The following is a 21,199-nucleotide window of genomic DNA, read 5'->3' as shown; positions in this document are numbered from 1 at the left end:
TTTTTCACTGGACCCACCTAAAGCATAGCGCTGAGTAAAGTGAGATACCCAAACATGCGTTTGCACTGCACATGGCTGCAAAACCACTTGCTGGGCCACAACTGAATAATTTATAGCAGACCACATCTTTGCAATATTTTTACTAGGCAAGATTTTCAACATGTTGGCTCCATCTTCATGATACAGTACTGCACGATGACCTCTTGTCCAATTTCTGTAAGTAGTTCTCAACGTCGTTATTAAATTTTTCCTCGGATGCACAGGTTCTTTCTGCACAAGTCTCAGGTCAGCGCGCAAACGTGCTTTCCTTTCTTTTGCGACCTTATCATAAGAATGGAGATGTTGTGTTGGTTGATGAATTTTTCGATTTGGTTGTTGAAACACCTGGAATAAGTCTGATTGAACGTTACTCACGTTCCCAACCAAAGAGCCATAGTCCAGAAGGCCCAGTCTCAACAGTCGCTCCAGTTTAATTACTTCATTCTCCAACCATCAGAGTCTGTTTCCTCCAGAATTCACTGCACACACTCCTTCCATAGAAACTTGCTCAGAACTACCCACAGCGGACCCAGCCACCCATTTTACCAAAAGGATATTATGGTCGCTAGCTTCAGATTTGGTCACACAAAAATGTGTCATGACCGGCCACAGAACTTCATTCACATATATAATCAATAGTTGATTGACTTTCGCCCTTTTGCCATGTCAGAGCCGGGGTATGTCTGATTCAAATGCCCTTTAAGAGGCATAAGGCCTCTTGCTTTCACTAAAGAAGACCACCTTTTAAATCTAGCTTTATCTCTACTGCCTAGATCACTCAGGCAGTTCAGATTCAAATCTCCTGCTACCACTAGAGCTCTTACATTTTGAGCTATAGCTACCAGGTCTAAGATTGAATTTAGATTGTGGAAAAAGCTGTCCTCAGACATGGGAATCGGGTTCCAGTAGACATTCAAAATTGCGTATCCATGATCCAAAGCCATTACTTTAACCAAAAGCATGTATTTGTTTGGCATGTCCCACAATTCAGATATCAGACCTCGACCCATTTTTATCGTTGCTAATAACCCTGAACTTGAACGGCCAATCACAGGTTTAAATGCAGGATTTAAATAGAGCTCGGGATTGTCCCACATAGGGGTCGTGGTCAACCACGTCTCTTGTAAAAGTACCATGTCAGATTTACTCAATTCACTCTGATCATTGTTTATAAGGTGACTGAAACCCCTAGTATTCCAGCTTACCAGAGATATCTGGTTCACCCCCTCCCCTTCCTCACATTACTTCTGCGAGCCAAAACAGCAACGAATCCCTGGGGTCATATCGGGATGTGATTTCAAATCTCTCTTACTTTCCCCCAACCAACCCTTCTGTTTACTCAGTAGGTTGCTTGAAGGGGAATACGGTAAATTAAATTCAGGCTTGGCTCCACCGATAAGACAAATCCCAACTTATATAGCTCGTCTTTGGCCTGCCAGATTACATTTTGCACTACTCGAGATTTAAACCAAAGATTTACAGAATTTAACTGGCCCTTCACAGAAAATTCCACTATAGCCATATCAGAGGACACAATATCATCCAATTGTGGGATCTCCGAAAAGATTGCCATCACTGCCCGTCTATTTAAATTATATTGTGTGCATGGCGATCTCCTACATGCCAAGACTAGTGAATACGGAGCAGGAGAACTCCTAGCTGGAGGCTTACAGGATCTAACCCCCCCATGCTGGATAGGCTCAGACCGCGCTGGAAATGTTCTATGTTGATTCTGTCACTGCATCTTATTTAATGCACTCTCTTTTAAGGACATAATCTCCCCGGACATCTGAGCCAAGTCTCCATTATTGCTTTTTTGCATGGGATACTCTTGAGTTTGGGGAGGGGAAACGGAACCAGCAGGCTGGAGCAGCGCAATATTTGGCCTGGGCTCGGGGACCACTTCCCGCCTTAGATCTACTTTAACGGGGATGTTGGTACACGCTCCCCCGTCTCCAGAGAGATCACCACCTGATTCCCGGTGGCTGCATTATGTATGCTGTAAACACCTTCATCTAGACTCTTTTGCGGTGGTGGCATTAATGTTGTAGGCCTCACTCCCGCCATGTAAGCATCGACGGCTTTACGAATTCCCGACTTCTGGACAGCGAAAGCCGAGTCATTTACTTGAGGCTCATTATTTGGCTTAGCAGAAGTCTCCATACTTTGTGTTGCCTCTCTATTTGTTGTTTTACCAGCCTCGTTATTTTATTTTGATAACACACCCATTAGATCATCCAATGGAGGGTACACCATTGCATGGTCTGGGACAAAGTTAAAGGATTTGTTTCTTCTCTCATGGGCAAGCTGCTGGTATTTTTGCTTAATAGCCTGTGATGCTATTATAGTGTTACGTTTTGGTACAGTAATAACCTTAAAGAACAGTTTTACCAAAGATTTACCCGTATTTTTCGTTATTTGTTGGTTTTTTGGGAGTTTTTTTAGAAACTTTTTTCTCACCAATGTTGCCTTTTTTGTTACCTAACCTCAGAGGGGAAGAGGCGATCATGACCGCCTTTTTGGTGATGGGTAATTTACATAGCTCTTCTCCACTGCTGGCGAGCGCCGTTTTAGAACCATTTTCCCCCAGGCCACCTTGTACCTGCCCTCTCGATGGATTCTCATAAATAATTTCATCAATACAAGGTACCACCGACTTAGCCACATGGCTATTTCTCTTCACAATGGGAACAATTTTAAGAGCTTCAGTATTATTTGCATTAGTTTCAGTTTGGGATGCCACAGATATCAAACACGCCTTCAGCTCGCCTATTGACACTCTTTTGTCCATTACCTTGACAATCTGGCAGGCGTTCTTTCCTTGCCACGCCATGATTTTGTCCAAACATTCACCAAGTAGTTTCTGTTCACATACAGACAATGATTTGGACAAAGAAACTAAAGCAAGATTCATCGACTGTAAGGTGATGCCCAACAAGTTATCACACTGGTGGACCACCACAGAAGTGTTCGTACTGTGGTTATTAGTTATAGTTCTTATCGGTGAGAGGGCTTTGCTTGATACTAGCGAGTCACTTATACTGCTCTCCAAAAACATTACTGGTGAATCTGACAAGTTTTTGGGTAACAGATTGTTAGAAAAAACGGAATCATTAGCATCCAAATCAATCACCACTACATCCTTTCCATCCTCCACCCGCCCCAGGGGTACATTTGAGATAATCTGGGAACCTCCTGTGCATGGCAAAGAGTCTAACAGGGCTGTGTCAGATAGTGAGCACGCCGCCATCGGGTGCACCACGGGCGGCCCCATGACTTGCACCGGCCTGTTTGCCTTATCTGGGACAACCACATCATTCATTTTTGCCGCCAGCTTTCCATTACATGATGCATCCGACTCCTCTTGGCTTTGGGGAGTGTTCCCGATAGTGTTCCCGGTAGAGGCACGAACTGCAGACAAAGAACCATTGCAAAATTTTCGGATATCAGTATTTCCAACTACACTATTCATCTGACCTCCTCGCCTAGGAGTGGAGTTCATCTGAGCAACCACACTGGATTTCGACATGCAGCCTATTTTCTCGCTCTTCAGAGGGCTACGAGCAGGCTTACCTGATTTCAGAGATAAACGGATCATACTGTCGGGTGCACTGCAAGATTCATACACCGCACAAATCCGATTGAACTAGCGAGAAGTGCGCCGCCCCGCCGTCTCGGCGAAGAGGCTAAGAGGCACTTCCCAGGCACTTCTCGCAGGCAGGCTTCTACTCCATTCCCTGATCGCCACCAGCATGGGAGCCTTTCTCACCAACTCGCCCCTGTGCCACACAGCCACAGTGCTGCCCCTACCCTTCACTCCTCTGGTCTTCACCTATATGGTAGTTTTAGAGAGCAGCTGCGGTTGTATCATTGGCTGCTGGGGGCACTACCAGGTTCTACAGACAGTCACGTGTTGCATTTATATGGGGGGGGAAGCCGTGTACTCTGTATAATAATTGAAAGAGCTAATGCGGCTCCAATCACCAGTGCGGAAGAGGAAGAAACCGCTGTGAGCTTGAGGCGGGCACTGCTGAACACTAGGGGGTGTTGTACTAGTGCTGGAGAGAGCCGCGGGGTCTATGTGCCAGCTGAAAACACAGCCGAAGCTGTACTTTTAACCTCAATGACATCTGCGACCTCTGTCACTCACCCACTCACCCAGCAGACCGCACACACAGCGATGCGGCAGTCAGACGTCAGGCTTACCCCTTAACACTCTGCCAGCAATGGGCAGAGCCGCAATCTTCTCTGTCGGTTCCCAGGCTGCACCGACCTCCATGGGCATGCAGGGCAGGGTCCTCAGCAGCCAAGGCAGGCAGGGCAGGGAACCACAATCCGGCACTCTGATTCACTCGCTCGCTCGAGTCGAGTCTCTCACCGCCGTCCAAGGTATCCAAATCAGAAGAAAGAACCTCTGTAAGTGAGACTGCGTAGGACTGTGTGTCAAGCCGCAACACTCTCCAACCTTTGCTCTGTCAGAGGCCACTTCCGACACAATCCGAGATTGTCAACTTCTCTGCCATCAACACACACCTTGTCATGACACACTCCGCCAATGTCAAGTGTGGAATCATCTGGGAAGGTCTGTGGGAAGATTAGCATCGATTTTATAGGTCGCATAGAGCACATGCCAGGAGACTCGAGGTATGCAGATTACACGTCCAAGTGGACTGATGCCCACTTCCTACAAGAAAAAAGAATGCATCCACCATCACTCTCCTTCACATCATACCCCCTAGTTTTGGGTGTCAGACAATTCACATTCAGTCACATGGCCGAAAACTCCAATGACAGGGCAGAATTCTATAATCCTGAGTGTAAAGGCCAAGTATAGCGTATTAACAGCTTCAATAAAAAAAATCCTTAAAATTACACATGGTACCAAAACGGACGACTATCAGAAAGTTCAGAGAGCACTTGCAGTCCACAGGGTAACCATCAATTCCCTGATGAGGATAACCACTTTTCAAACGATGTGGGTCATTTAGCAGATACAATGCGGAATTCGTCCTAGACAAACTGCAATACTCCTCATCCCCAAGCAAGGTAGAGCCAGAAAGCAAGCAAGCAATACAATACAAGCGGAAACATGATGTGAAAATGTCAAACATCCCAGAGAGTGATTGGCTAAAGGTCAGACTTCAGATTAAAAACAAGGAGACTTCATCGAAATGTAGTGATCTGCTGACTGTGAGTATTGTGTTGTGCAATGCTGTTATTGTTGAAGGGGGAAAGATTCTGTACATGAGTAGAGTTGATTTGTTCAAATCATCTGCTCAGGCAGCAGTGAAAAAGCAAGCTACAGTTATGCTGAACCCTCAGTACCTGCACATCCTCAACACTGGAGCACAACACTCAAACGGTGCACTGTACCACTGGTGAAACACACCAAATGCCAGGCACATACTAAGCAGGCCTTCAAATAACAGATAGGGCTCACCAGATACAAGATATCACCATCAGTAATGCAAGGACCTACAAAAATACGGCTCAACAGGAATCGGGCACCGTGTTCAGCAGAAAATGTGAGAAAAGCAGCCAACAAAGAAAATGATAACCCACGTGTGAAGACTCAACTTTCTTAGATTTGCTCCAGTTTATTCATCCCAGGAAAGGAGGTCAAGCATCACTGGGCGCCTGCAAGCCAGAACACATGGTACTTTCTGTTGTGCCGGACCCCCTGCCCCCGCCAGGCTCGTGCAGTATCACGTGTGTAGTGACACGTGGTGTCATTTGTAAAATAAAAGGGCCGCGCAGTTTTGGCCTTACTGTGACAAGTCCACACAGACCATGAAGAATCCTAAACACAAATAACCTATTATTTCTAACAGGCAAACACGAAGCACTCTTATGGGCCATAACAACCTCAAATGAATTGTTTTATCTCAAAATTCATACCATAAAGGTGAAATAGTTACCATATATTGGGTTTATTTCAAGCATGGAGGTACTTCAATTTAATGAACATTCCTAATTTACGAAATTGAACTTTCACCTTTATGGTATGAATTGAGAGATAAAAAAAATAATTGGAGGTCGTTATGGCCCATAAGAGTGCATAGGGGTTGCCTGTTAGAAATAATAGGTTATTTGTGTTTAGAGTTCTAGTTTGTTCTCCATGAGCCAGGAGACAATACTCCATTGCACCAGAAGCAATGAAAAATGATATACCTACATGACTAACAATTACCACGTATGCCATTTAATTGTCAAGGAGATTTGAGTGCCCCTTTACGTTTCGTTATGTTACTCCATCTATCCATGAATAATCCTAACCCACGACTAAATACTCAACCCGAGAAAATGGAGTAAAAAAGCTCAAGTCTCAGTATCCAATAATCACTGCTAATGGATACAATCTATCAGCAAGAAGAAGAAAGAAGAGAACGTGCAGCAGTTGACAGCCAAGCTGCTGTACTCCTGTGTCTATCTAACGCAAGATACGGGAGCGGGGCCGGCCCTATCCGGTGCCCCCATAATACTTCCCTGCCACACGCACAAAAGTCAATATCCCTCCAGGACGCCCATGTGCAAGGACACCGATAAACAGACCAGCTGGCGCAGAGCAGAGAGAAACAAGCGGCAGCTCCCTTGATTATCCTGGAAGGCACAGGCAGTGTGCCCCTTTCAAAAATATATTATTATGTTTTATACTATATTATTATGAATATTTTTTGGGGTGCCTTTGAAGCTCCCCTGTATCTATGATTCTACTCCAGTACGTGTATCTGTTCACCTCATTGGGCCTCAATAGCGATTGCCACTCTGCCTTTAGCAGAACCTCTGGTGTTCTCCCTGCCCCCAAAGGTTTGCAACAGCATATAGGGAAGGGTGTGTTAAATGTAGATCTCCCTCCCTACACCCCGGTACATTCTGTACCAATCAATGAAAGGAGGGGAGTGCCACCCTGCTAATGATTGAGCCCTCCCATTTGAATGCACTAGCAAAAAATCTCCACTAGTGCTTCCAGAATTACAGAATGGGGACTCAAGGTCCACCTTATGATACCAAAGTAAATTGTTGCTGCAGAAAGGGAGGCTGTTTTAATCTCTGTATGGACCACAGGGCAATGCGGACAGGCCAAACGATTGCTTGTGCGCCTTGGAGTAGGGTGCCCAATAACACGATGGAGCCATCCTTAAGTACAACCTTCTTTAATCCCCTCTACAATCTTGTTTGTTTTATTATTTGTAATGCGCTGCAGACCGTAAGGTATCAGGGCGCAGGGGTTACAAGGAGGTTCTCAGCTTAGTTACACAGATAAATAAAATACATTGCACATATAGGACATAAATGGATACAAGGCAATAAAGGTACATTGTGTACATGCAATAAAAGGTACATGCTTTCTACCCGGGCTCTAGTAGCCCCTCCTCGTCCTCCCTCATCCCCTGTGCCCAGTCATCCTTCCATCTCTCTTAAGGTCGTCCTTGATTTAAGGAGGCCCGACGTTGTTTACTCCACAACAGAGGCCATTTTGAAATAGTGGGCATAATGCACCCATTTATCCACTCCTACCCTTTATTGAAAAGTCCAGTTTGGCTTTAGGAAGCTTGGCATAATGATGTGAACCATACTAGCCACATAGGTGGCAGAAGCCCCCCGTTTTTTCACTAAAGCTTTCTTGATTTGTACAGTGTTTAAATGGGCATTAATGCACAGAATGGGCTAAGAGTCTGGGTCTGACCACTGCATTATATACCCTGCTGGTTCTCAACAAGTGAATTCAAGCCTCCACATTGGGCCTTGTCACTAGTATCACTGGGGCAACAAAAACCAAGAGCTAAAAGAAAGAACAAGCATGTGCAAAACCAATAGTTCAGGGCTTTGCATAGTGAAAAGGTGTAATGCAATGTATCATAAAGTGGTCTTATATAGCACTCTTCTGCCAATTATATTGGTCTTGTTGCACATGGCTCTGTAGGAAAAGGGGGAGGGGGCAGTACTGGGATAGCAGGAGATGCATATGCAAAGCCAGTGGTCTTTATGGGTGGAGCCTGGAAGTACCAGAGTCCTGGGTGTCAATCTGATTTCATGGGTTTGGGGAAAACACTTGAAATCATGTTATTCGAGAAGATCAGAGAAGATCTTTACAAAAGATCAGGCATGTGATAGGTGTTTCAATATGTTCAGGACAAAATAGGCCTAAACATTCTTCAATGGAAAGGTCATTCCATCTGTCCATAACTGTTTCACTAGGAAGTAAATTAAATCTTAATCTGGTAAACACTTCTTTCTTAATTTACCCATCCAATGGCTCTTATCCATGGATCTATACCACATGATTTTTTTCAATAATCATGGTTCATTTATCCCTATTAAAAGAAACAGCAGGGACAAGAAACGATTCACATCATCTTCTAAATATCCCCTGCCTAATTCACTCGTGTAGACGGTTTGCAGTCATTTAGTGATCTCTAATCCTCCAATCCCAGCTCCCCAAAGAGGTATTACGAGGATATAAACTTTAGAAGCCCTCAGCATGATCTCTATTGGACGTGATTTAATATAAACTGAAAATCTAATAAGCCTGCTTGTCATTTGGGCCACATGCTTACACTGTTTTTGAAGGGTCTTCCTTCCCATTAAGTCGCCTAGTGCTAAATATTCCCAAGTGTTTATCCTTATCAAGAGTCGGAATCAGGGAGACTTCTTGGTAAAATGTGATTGGGAATTCTGAACCTTGCTTAAGTGGAACTACAATAGATTTGAAGGCTATTATTAACATGTCACTTGATTGCATTTACGCAAGGTAATCTAGCAGTCACTTGGTGTTTATAAAACCCACATAGTCAGCATATGATAGAACTAGCACTGGTTGCACACTTACATAAGGGTCATCAGGAGTACATTTCTCGAAAGTGTTCTGCAGTTAATTAATCTAACAATTAAAGAGGAGGGGGCCAGCACACAGCTCTGTCTGACTCCTCTAGTTACTGGAAAGCTGGTATAGTTTGAGCCCATCCATGACCCCCGCAGGGCAGCATAGGAATCATATTTCCAACAGTTGCTACTAGAATGACCCAAATCAGACAATACACATAACACCCCGTCAGCCTGAATAGGAATGACCCCTACATGCATTATGATTTTGTTCCACCATAATGAATCAATTCATTAATATTTTATAGAACCGCTTTATACCGGAGACCAGCCTCTAAGAGTGGGACCGGGATTCAAACCTTTGCTGCTCTGCATTGTCTTGTTTCCAAGACAAGCACTTGCCCCTGAGCTATCTTTCTGGCCTAGTAGGTAGCTTAAGCTTGACTTCCCCTGTGAGGGACAGGTGAGGGACAAAGTGAAGTTCATGAACTCACTGTGGGGCAAGCAGAAGTACTGTGAGAGACATGTAGAAGGCCACTTTGAGGGAGAGGGGCTACTGTTGCAGAGAGATGGCTGTGAGCAACAGGAGAGGCACTGTGAATAACGGAGGCAGAAGTGGCAGAGTGCATATTGTGGGACAGGTCAGAGTGCATAATGTGGGACAGGTCTACTGTGAGTGTTGGGGTACAATAAGGGGGACCTGTGGAAATAGGGAGCATTACGAGCAACAGGGGACACAATAGGAACAGAGGGGGTGCACTATGAGAACGAGTGTGGAGCAATGTTCTCTCTTATATTTTTACTCTAAGGGTCTCATTACACGGATGGCGGTAAGGGTTTAGCGGTACCAGTATTTTACTGGTACCGGTAAATCCTTACCGCCTTACTATGAGGTCCCTTTGCGGGTTGCAGGCGTTAAAAAACAACCCGCAAAGGGACCCAGGGAGCGAATTACAGTACCGCAACTTGCGGAACCGTAATTAGCGCCTTCCCCATTCCCATTATGCCCTATGGGGCAAAAATGGGAATGGGGAAGGGCAATGGTGGAAGGGGGAATTACCGCCCCGCCAACCTTGGAATGGGGCGGTAATTCCCCTTTCCACCAAGGCGGTGCCGGTATTTTACCGGCATGAACTATGGCGCTAATAGCGCCATAGTTCTCCGCCATCCGTGTAATGAGGCCCTAAGTGTGAAAATATTTTGCTTTCATGCTCACATTGATTTCCATGTGTCCAACTGACTACCCAGACCTTGTAAGCATGCGTAAGGTAGTGAGCTATCAACTCTGAAGGAAGTGTGGAAGGGCATTTTCCCCTCCCTACCCACGGCAATACAAACACATCAGCATAAAAGCAATACAAACACATCAGCATAAAAGCAATACAAACACATCAGTATAAAAGCAATACAAACACATCAGTATAAAAGCTGTATCTTGCAGACCATTTTCCAACTATTTGCTACAAAATCAAATGTTTTATTAGTGTTTTAACAGCACCCATTAACTAATACAAAACTGCTCAGCAAGAACACAGAACATGTTTTATCCCACTAAGGAAAAAGAACCCTCATGTGTTTTACAAAGAACAATTACCGCTATAACTGTAGCTAGCAAAAAAGTTCAGACCAAGTACTTATTTATTTTATTTATTGCATTTGTTACACGCTAAAACCAAAGGGTATCACCGCGTTGGTTGCTTGAGACATTACTTGTTACAGACTTAGGATGTTACATCAGGTTAAAAACATTTACCGAGTTAGTTAAAGCTTTAGTCGAATTGGTCAAAGAGCCAGGTTTTGATCAGATCATTGATTTGAAACGCAGGTGGGATTGCTCATTTCTAATGTGTGTCGGAAGAGTGTTCCAAAGCGTAGCTGCAGCTACTGGGAAACTAGAGCTTCCCGCCCTTATGTTCTTGAAGCGAGGATTTGCCAAATGGAATAATTGGAACCAAAAGAGTTTCATTACAAAACATGCCATTAGGAGTCCTTGTGCTACTAGAATGAAGTAATGTAGAGGCCAGAGGAAGAAGCCTCCCACAATGTGTGTCAGGCGAGCAATTTCATGAGAATTGCTGCACCACATAGTATGTATGATGCTGCACCACATAGTATGAATGCATATTTGGGATCTATAAAGTGCAAACCTAGCTGGAAAGCAAAAGAGGGCTGCACAAAAGGGGGTGCACCCAGGGGTTTGCAAGTAGAGTTCAGGGCGAACAGAGGAGCTGGGATGGGCAGAGCGAGCAGTGAAAGGCGAGAACTTGTTCCGGACACAGGCTGCATAGCAGGGAAAGGCCTTTATCCTGGAATGTTCCCTCTTGCAGTTCTTTGGTTCCAGCCTGGAGATGTTATGGATTATTGCGGTGCACTGGCCTCTGGAAATGGTGCATTTCTCGGCCAAGTAGAGTGATATTTTGGTTGTGGCTGCTTTGGGGGTGGTGCAGTCTATCTTGAACATGATGTTTGCTTGAGGGGATAGCTAGTGAAGTTCATTGGTGGGATGTGATGTGGTTTTATCCAGGGGGGCAGGCACCCCTCCTAACCTGGGGTAGGTGGTCTGCCAGGGCACATGCCAGGGCCTAGCCTACTCCTGAGGCGGAGTGAGGGAGTTGGGGGTTCCCAGTCCCTGAACCCCAGAACATTCCTGCCACACTACCAAAAATGAATAGTTCACCCCAAAAATTCAGGTTACTGGGAGCACCATGAACTTTCATATGAAAACTTTACTGAACTCTGCCTTTCCACATCCCTAAGCGCTGCAGTCTGGCTTCCCTTCTATTGAACCAACTTATTTAAAGAAGCAGATTTTAATGGTGAGCAGAAGGAAAGCCAAGGATTTTTAGCCACTGATATCAGTACCACTGATATCAGTCCACTCCATCAAATCAAACAAAACATTAGAGGTTGTGCTAATTTGGCACAGCCAGTGCTTCTACGTCCCTATGACTTAACAGTTATTGTAAAATGGCGTGCTAATATGATATACCCATGGTTTTAAAGCCCTAATTCAGCCGGCACCGTCAAACATGTGAAACCTAAGAGTGCAAGCAAGCCAGGCAAAGCCGTTTCTGTAAAGCCCCGGACTAGTCTTCCCTCTGACATAACGTAATGCAAGAGGGTCAGCTAATCTGCCATGACTTAATGTCACACAACAGCCTGCTCTCCCGCATCGAAATTAATACAAGCACTTTCACACAAATGAGGGACTTCAAATAGGTATTCTCTTGAAAGAATGGGAAAGTGATCCGAACGGCACCTTTGCTAGAGAGTAAGGGCAAATTCCTGACTGCCCCATCTTGTGGGACAGGACAAATACCCTGTTCCAAATTAGTCTTGCAAGATCTCGCAGGACGGCCCAAATACCATGTCCAGGATTTAGCAGTCTCACAAAATCTTGCGGGGCCCATGGGCAGCCAGAAGTTGCACTGAAACCCGCACATGAGATTCAGTGGGCGAGACCTCCTTCGGCAAGCCGATCAGAACAGCTGAACATGCAAAGAGAACTTCATCCCGATCACAGCTCTCAAACCTTTGAAGAGGTTTGGTATCCTTATAAAGGGCCCAGCTGTTAAGATGTGCCGTAAAGGGGTATATGTAGGGCCAGGAGAACATTTTGTCAGGGAACTCAGACATGTTCTCATGGGTGGATCTGAATTCAGGACACCAGAGAATGTTGTTGTAGTGGGTAAGGCAAGTGTCACTTTGGAGAGTGGTGAGGTGAGCGATGGTCATGCAAAGACTCATTACGAGTTTTCCGGTATCCAGTCGGTAATACCAGCAAACTGCCCTTACTGTCTCCACCGCCCGATATCCCGGTATTACCAGAATATTATGGGCGGCGCAGAGCTGGAAAGTTCCCATTCACCTGGAGTCTCATAGGACTCAATGGGATGGGATTGCTGGAATCACCGGCACCGGTTGTACAGGTGCCAGCAATTCCAGCATTTATTTGCCAGATGGACCTGATCTACCGACAGGTCAGTCCTGCCGGGAGCTCCATGGACCCCAGCAGCAAACTTTAAGTGTGCCGGTACGGAAGAAATGACAGATCCAACATTTTGTCCAGACCGGCTCAATTATAATGAGGGTCATGTCAGAGTGGACGGTAGGCATGTCCTTAAAGATAGGGTGGGTTTGAATGGGGCTATAGAAGTTATCTTAAAGAGTCAGCCGAGGATAGGCCTACACGTTGCAGGTGTAGACTGTTAAACCCAAAAAAACATGAAATGTTCTTTATTACTAGTGTGACCGTAGGTTTGGCCCTTTCAAGGGTGGCAGGGAGCCCAAACCCAAACATCGCCCCGGGTGCATGAGGCAGTGCAGGCAGGTTCCTGCCTAAATTCTCCTTACTTGAAAGCAGCGCCCCTACAGTGGGCCACGTCGTGAACAGAAACACAGAGGCTGACACAAGCAAGAGAGGCGCCACAGGGAAGCAAGCCAGGCTATGGCCTGCAGCAACAGAAGGGGCATCGCCACAGGAGCTGGATGCATTAGTGCCGCCATGGAGCTGCAGATAAATTGCTAAAAAACATTATTTCTCTATAAAAGCAAGTGTTGTGGTTGATCATTATAATATTCATGTAGAGAATGTAATTGGGAACAGAAATGAGCATGAGATCAAAAATCAAACTAGAAAAACTGATTTTTGTATTAGGGACTTCAAGTCCCATAATCCTCGAAGTACTGGGGCGAAGAAGAGGGCTGAAAAGGAACAAAACTGCAAAGTGCAGCTTGTTAAGGGGAATGACCAACACCTGAGGGAGACTTGGAGGCTCAAAAGGCCCCCTCAGGTGCAGGCCATTAGTGAGAAGAAGGAGCAGGGCAGTAATCGAGGATGGAGGACCACATTGCAGCAGAGGCAGAGACTGGGGGGAAAGAAGATACCAGGACCACAGCTTGTTAAGGGGAATGACCAACACCTGAGGGAGACTTGGAGGCTCAAAAGGCCCCCTCAGGTGCAGGCCATTAGTGAGAAGAAGGAGCAGGGCAGTAATCGAGGATGGAGGACCACATTGCAGCAGAGGCAGAGACTGGGGGGGAAAGAAGATACCAGGACCACAGCTTGTTAAGGGGAATGACCAACACCTGAGGGAGACTTGGAGGCTCAAAAGGCCCCCTCAGGTGCAGGCCATTAGTGAGAAGAAGGAGCAGGGCAGTAATCGAGGATGGAGGACCACATTGCAGCAGAGGCAGAGACTGGGGGGGAAAGAAGATACCAGGACCACTGTCGAGTGGCGAGCTGTAACCGGTCCTGGGAGGGTCTTCGCCTCCAGAAGGCTTAATTGCAGAGGTTGCGCAGAGGGAAGCATGAGAGAGGGAAGCTTGCTCCTGGAGACCTGTTTTGCAGAGGCTGCGCAGAGGGAAGCAAAAGTTTGGAAAGCTTCCCCCCACTACTAGGCAATTTCCAGTGTCAGTCGAGCACTGGGGAGCCTCTGGAGCAAAGGAAGCTTTATGTGCCAGTGGCACGGGCGGCGGCAGACTGAAACCAGCAGATTACCGAATCGCAAGGAGCAGCTGAAGTGAAGGACCTGTGAGCAGCGAGGGAAACGGACATGCATGGCATACCCGGCGAGTTTACCAAGTGATTGTGACACCGGAGCACCCTGTGACCGCTCGCATGCTCGATGCAGGTACTTTCATATTAGAAAGCATTCGTGTAAGTGTGAAAATAAAACAGAAGGCAATTTCGAATACCGAACTGTCAAAAAACAGAGAAAACATCATTAAACTAGACCAACTGACTGTGACTTGAAGCATGCATGTTTATTTAAAACCAAGCAACATGATGGGGCAATACTTCTAGAACGTAATGCAAACTACCATTGCACAAGCCAAAAGAAAGTAAAAGCAAGGCAATTAAAATCCAAAGTCAGCAGGGAGCAAATGAAAGTCCCAAAGTATGCAAAGCTTATTGCCCATGTTTGAAGAAGTACACAACAAAAGCTGGTATAAACACACATTGGCAAAGCCAAAGAAGAAGCAGAATAAAACCATATCATTGTCAGTGTTTGGTTAATGAAGAAGTGGGGAAACAAAAGAGGCCAGAAGGCTGCTCTTCTGGAAAAGGCTATTCAGAAGCAGATGAGCATAATTTACAGAGGTTTCGGAAACCACAAAAGTGTACTAAAGAGCAATAATGTGAATCTTGCCTTCCCTAAAGAATTGCTTAAAACCTGATGTTATAAAGCAAGGACCACTGCAAAGTTGTTGTAAGCCCGTCTTAACCACAGAGGCACTTGTTGTTTATAAATTGCGGACCTGGTAGAGGAGTATAACAGATCAGAGGTTGTGATAACACTTTATACTATTCGGGCCAGGGAGTATACTCGAACACAGAGCTTTGAAGTAGTAGGCCTGGCATGTGAGTAAACCAGGTATGATTGAACTAGCAGGCCTGGCATGGAAGTAAACCAGGTGGAAGTTGATCAAGTGCTGAGAAGTGGTGTTAACAAATCATCCTGACAAACCTTCATTGTGGAAACAAGTGGTTGTTCAAAAAGTAGTAGTAGAGTTATTAATATTTTTTGAAATATTGGCAAATTATCCTGACAAACTGTCATTGCTGAAACAAGAACTGTATAGAACTGCTGCATTAGTGTCTTATATCTTCAGAACTAATATATTGTTGCAGAAGCATCCTGACAAAGACAATGTATGCGAATACTGATGAACTAAGGAAATATTCTTGGTTTATGCAAAGAAGATTGTTTTGATATGATATGGCATTTATAACATGCCTGTACACAAGTGTTTCTAGGCGCAACAAGACAAGGGGGGGAAACAGAGGGAGGACAAAACAGCGATCTTACTAGGCCTTGTGTCTTTCAGATCGCGCAAGTGCAGGGAAGTGGAAGGGGAGAAGTGACAGAGGGTTGGGGGGAGGAGAAGTGCAGGTAAACAAAGAATGCAGCCAGCGGGTGGCTCAGTGCAGGTAAATAAGGAAGTGCAGCCAAAGGGTGGCTAATAGGTGCAGAGAAAAGGGACTGTAGGGTTACAGATACAGACCACAAGTGCTGAGGTGCCAAGAGGCAGTGCAACGTGCAACTGGACATGCAAGGCCCTGGGCCCAAGTTCAGAGGGTGGCCAGGTGACCAGTGCGTGGAGCAGACGGGTCATCAGCAGGGAAGAGGAAGAAAGAAAGCGGAATGGAAGAGGAAGGTGCTTAGTTATTTCTGGAAACAGAGGTGGTCCTGCTCAAGTTTTATAGAGGTAGGGAGTCTGTTCCAGAGGGAGACCCCAGCCGAAGATCGAGATCTGCCCCCAACGCTCTGCTTGGAAAAGCGACTGACCCTCAGAGAGTTGGAGGTGGATGAGCGGAGAGCTCGAGTAGGGAGATGTTTAGGAAGAGAGAGTTGGAAGTAGTGTGGTCACAGGCCCCAGAAAGCCTTGTGGACGATGCAGAGGGTCTTGAACTTGATCCTTGACGCCACTGGGAGCCAATGAAGGGATTTAAGAGCTGGAGAGATACAATACCTGGGCTTGAGGCCAAGGACAAGTCTCGCAATCCTGTTCTGGATAAGTTGTAGAGGACGGAGAGTAGAGTCAGGAAGATTTAGAAAGAGGCTGTTGCAATAGTCCAGCCTAGAGAGGACCAGAGCTCTGGAGACAATGAGCTTCTGGGGGAAAGTGAGGAAAGGAAGAATACCTCTGAGGAGGTGCAGCTAATAGTTTGACTTCCTAGAGATGTCAGAAATGTGAGGAGAGAAGGAGAGGGTGGAGTCAAAGATGACCCCAAGACAAGATAAGCCCCACAGGCAGGAGCAGGAAGAGGGCCCGGAGTGAGTGGCCAGAGAGAGAGAGGAAAGGAGGGAGCTGGTTTTCCAATAAGAAGGATCTTCGTCTTACTGGCATTAAGGCAGAGATCAATGACGGCACAAAACTCCTGAATTGCCGACAGACAGTTTGGAATGAAAGATGTAGAGGCAGCCGAGGGGATCCTGAAGGAGAGCTGGGTGTTATCGGCATAACACTGAAAGTTGGCTCAGAGAGCAGCGACGCGGTGGGCAAGAGTTGGCAGGTATTGGTGGAACAGCCAGGGAGAAAGGTTAGACCACTGGGGAACACCACAGGTAGAGAGAGAAAGATAGAACGAACCCCAGCTGGACCTGAGAGGGTCGATCAGTGAGGAAGGAGGTCAGCCAGGCCAGGGCCTGAACAGTGATAACCAGGTTATCACAGAGGCGAATGAGCAGGGTGGCACCGTATCAAAGGCAGAAGAAAGATTGCAGAGAATGAGGACAGAAGGAAGGTTAGAGTCAAGGTTAGAGAGCAAGTCTTCACGGATATTCAAGAGAGCAGTTTCCATGCTTCTGGCTTCTCTGAAGCCAGACTGGTGGTCATGGAGACAACCAACAGATTCAGTGTGAAGATTAGGCTGGGAGATGGCCAGCTTTTCCAAGAGTTTGCCCAGGAAAGTAGTGATGGAGATCAGGCGGTAATTAGCCGGAGAGGAAGGATCGGCAGAGGGCTTCTTTATAAGGGCGTGCACAAGGTAGTGCTTAAGGGGGAAGGTTACAGTGGCAAAAGAGTGATTGCAGAAATCGACCAAGGCTGGAACAAGGGTGTTGATGTGTTCCTTTAATGGTTCTGAATGAACAGGGAAGAACCTGTTTTGACAAGACTTTCATAGATTGGACTTGTCTAGAAACTTTATCAGTGGTGAACAAGGGAAAGGAGGAGAAGGAAGGTTGAGAGGCGGCCACAGGCAGGCCAGAAGTGGAGGAGGAGGAAGTGTAAGAGGGTGGACAGGATGTCCTGAGTTTTAATGATGAAATGAGAAGTCAAGGCCGTACAGAGGGCCTGGGAGGGAACAGGAGAGGTAGAGACTGCAGCAGGGTTGGCCAGTTCCTTGCAGATTCTGAAGAGTTTGGCCGTGTTGTTAGATGCCGCAGAGACGCAGGCTTGGATGTGCACTCTCTTCTTGGCGAGGACAGAGAGTCTGTACTGCCTTCGGAGCAGCCGGCAGGCCAGTTTGTCAGAGGGTGCACCTGTCGCCCTCCACTTCCTCTCAGCCACCTTGCACTTGCGTTTGGGGGTGACGAGGTCGGAGTCATACCAAGAGTTGCACTTGGATTTGGTCTTCAAGCGGATCCTCATGACAGGGACAAGTACATCAAGAGTGTCAGAGATAGAAAGATGAAGGTTAGATAGGGCTGTGTCAGGATGTGAGTCAGCCAAAGGTGCAGAAGGAGGAGAGAAAGTAACGGTGAAAGTCTCAACTGACACACGCTTCATGGGTCGGAATACCAAGAAGGTAGGTGGCAGTGCTGGAGTTGGCTTGGCCTGAGGGGTAGAGAGGGAGAGATGGGAGAAAAGAAGAAAGTGATCACTCCAGGAGAGAGGAGTGGTGAGAGGGTTGGAGAGTGGGAGGTCTGAGGTGATCAGAACATCCAGGGTGTGTAACCCTGCAAAGTGTGTCGGGCCAGAGGGAAGGATAGAGAGTTGCAGAGTTTGCGAAAGAGTCCTGCAGAAGGACAGGCAGCATCCAAGTGGATGTTAAGGTCTCCTAGAAGTAGAAGTTGAGAGGTAGAGGCGAAGAGGAGAGGTCTGCCCTCTCAGAGAGGAAGGAGCCTACCTGGCTGAGCAGCCAGTAGATAGTAGCCACAGTGAGAGAAAGACCAGGAGAGATAAAGAGCCTGCAGACGAGGCATTCAAAGGAGGAGTAGTCCTGCATAGGAATGATAGAAGCAGGGATCCACTCTGGGAAGATCAAGGCTACACCCCCACCGGGAAGGTTGGTTCCGGGCACAGAGGGGATCTTGGAGCCATCACGAAGGAGAGTGTTAAAGCTTGTAACAGGGCTGGCCGTGAACCACATCTCAGACAGACCGAGTACATCCAGATCGAATTCCTCCAGGAGACGGAGGATGTCAGAGGAGTGTTTGACAGCTGAGCGAGAGCTGAGAGTAGCACTGTGGAGCAGGATGCCCACTTTGAAAGACTTCCGTAGAGGGGTACAGGTCAGAGGTACGCCCTGCAGAAGACTTGTACGCACCCGAGGATGGGCAGAGGAGGAAGGCGGAGAGGGCAAGGTAGCCAAGGAGGAGAAGGTGGGTGCTAGAGCGATGGCGGAGGAAGGAGGCAACAGGGTGGCCGGAGAAGCAGCAGAGGCAGCAGAGGATGGATGAGGCAGAAGAGGCAGAGAGGGGAAACGAGGGGACAGCAGGAGAAGAAAGGAAGTTGATAAGGCGCGGGAAGTGTCTATCAAAAAGGAGAAGGTTGGCCTGAGGGCCTAGGACCAAGACAGTGCCGTTTAGGTAAACATTAATGATTGGAGGAGTAGAAGGGGGCCAGGAAGGCCTCCCATCAGGTGCCACCATTAATGGGTGAAGAGGAAAAAGGAGAGAGAACAGAGACCATATGGGGGGTTCATAGGCCTGGAGAGGGAATGACAAAGAGGATGTCGTTATGGATCTGTCTTGAGGAGGCACTGGTGCAGGTATCAGTGATAGGGAGGCCTGGGTTGGGGACCAGATATCCCTTTTGAACTTCCTATTGCCAGACTTAGTGAGAAGGATACCATAGCCAATAGAAAAGCAGTTAGAGAAGATAGGTGAGACAGAGAGCACCATAGACGGTGCAGAGGGAAGAGTTGGGGGGGGAGAAGGCAGAGTCGAGGGAGGGTGAGCTATGGAGTAAGCAGGCAGAGGGAAAACACTAGGGTGGGGGGGCACCACAGAAGGAGGAGGAGCACAAAGACGACAGAAAACTGGCAGAAAAATCAGATGCATTACATGGACAAAGTCAATTGCCAATGCAACCTAGGAGTAAGAATGGACACAGCAGGGAAGCAAGTAGAACAATGTGAGCAAACAACCATGGATAACAGAAACGCCAAAAAGTAGAACAATCGACTGGGGAACTTACAAGAAAAGAATGAACACAGAAGGGATGCAGGCAATACAATATAGCCAACAACCAGGGAGAACAAAATCCCAGGAACAGTACACAATAGGTCAGGGGACAGGGGCTAGGAGAGGGGAAGGGAGCTAGGAAAGCGGGAGGGAGAGGGCCTGTGAGGTATAAGGGGAGTGCGCGGCCGAGTAGAGAGATCGCAGCCTAGAGTTGTGAGGGAGCGCACGCAGCCTAAGATGCGAGTGAGTGCACGCAATCGAGGATTGCGAGGGAAAGCAAGCAGCCTAGGATGCAAGGGAGTACACGCAGCCTAAGATGCGTGTGAGCGCATGCAATCAAGGATTGTGAGGGAATGCACATGGCCCAGGATTGCGAGGGAATGTACACACAGCCAAGGATAGCGTACGCGGCCTACGACGCGAGGGGGCCTAGGATGCTAGGTGGTGTACATGGCCTAAGGTGCGAGGGAGCATGCATGGCCTAGGATGCGAGGAAGCGCGCAGCCTAAGATGGGAGGAAGCGCATGCATCCTACGATGTGATGGGAGCACTAGTGAGCAGGGGGTGAGGGTGGGGAGGGCAGGAGTACAAGTCACAGGGGAAAATACGTGTGCAAGAGTGAGAAGGGGCACCAGGTCAGGGGAGTTGTGAGGAAGTAGCAAGCTAACTCTCCCCGTAACTTCTGTAAAGGCTCACTCCCCAAATTACCAATACAAACTCATAAAGTATAAACACATTCCCAGTAGGGAATGAGACTAGGAGAACAGGTTGCAAGATTAATAAGTCTTTATGTAAAATTGGCATCCAGAGAACTCTGCTGCCTCGAGAGCGCTCTGGCAAACAATACACATACATGGAATTATAAAGTAAAACAGCGTCATCGGTGAGGTCATTAAAATAGGGTACTACATTAGTGCAGCATTGGTTGGGGAGCGGTGTTACATATATTCCTGTAGGCGCTGCTTCTTCTGCCTGTGTCCAGGAGGGGTGAGGGTTAGGTCACGGCGAGATAGAGTTGACACGAACTAAGCTGGCATGAGAAATTACCACTAGACATGTAATAACTGAGAATCCTTAATACACCTTTGAGTAAATCTTTGCAAACCTATAAATATTATTCACCTGATTACATTGTCTTTCATTGAGACTTTTATGAGACACAGGGCTTAGGGGTCTTGTCCCGTGTGATAATCTGGCCGACTGGGTGGGTCTTAGCACATCAAGGCGAGTGGGGAGCATAATGACACGTTAGTTTTAGGACACGATATACTCCGACCGAGGTCTGGATTTAGTGGGAGTACTCTAGGGTGGGCTGCACAACAGGGTCACACTTCTGGTACATCAAGAGAATTCCTTAGGAGGGCACTGGGTTGCATTGGCAGTAATTTACCAACAGCTGGGGAGAGAGGGTAGGAGCGGGTTTGTGGAGATGGATGAGCTACAAGTCATGGTTCGAGCCGGTTCACACACAGGACAGTGGT

At 47.0% G+C, this 21,199-nt stretch overlaps 1 protein-coding gene across 2 annotated transcripts in view; it reads right to left on the bottom strand.

The window, feature by feature from the left end:
* The window catches only part of TRAF1 (TNF receptor associated factor 1), a 474,790-nt gene that overhangs the window by 421,572 nt on the left and 32,019 nt on the right, over positions 1-21,199 (bottom strand). The window lies entirely within an intron of this gene.

The sequence above is a fragment of the Ambystoma mexicanum genome, chromosome 8, assembly GCF_040938575.1.
Source record: "Ambystoma mexicanum isolate Mex_15411 chromosome 8, UKY_AmexF1_1, whole genome shotgun sequence".
Lineage (NCBI taxonomy): Eukaryota > Metazoa > Chordata > Amphibia > Caudata > Ambystomatidae > Ambystoma > Ambystoma mexicanum.
The sequence above is the reverse complement of the archived record's forward strand: the minus strand, read 5'-3'. Positions and strand labels throughout refer to the sequence as shown.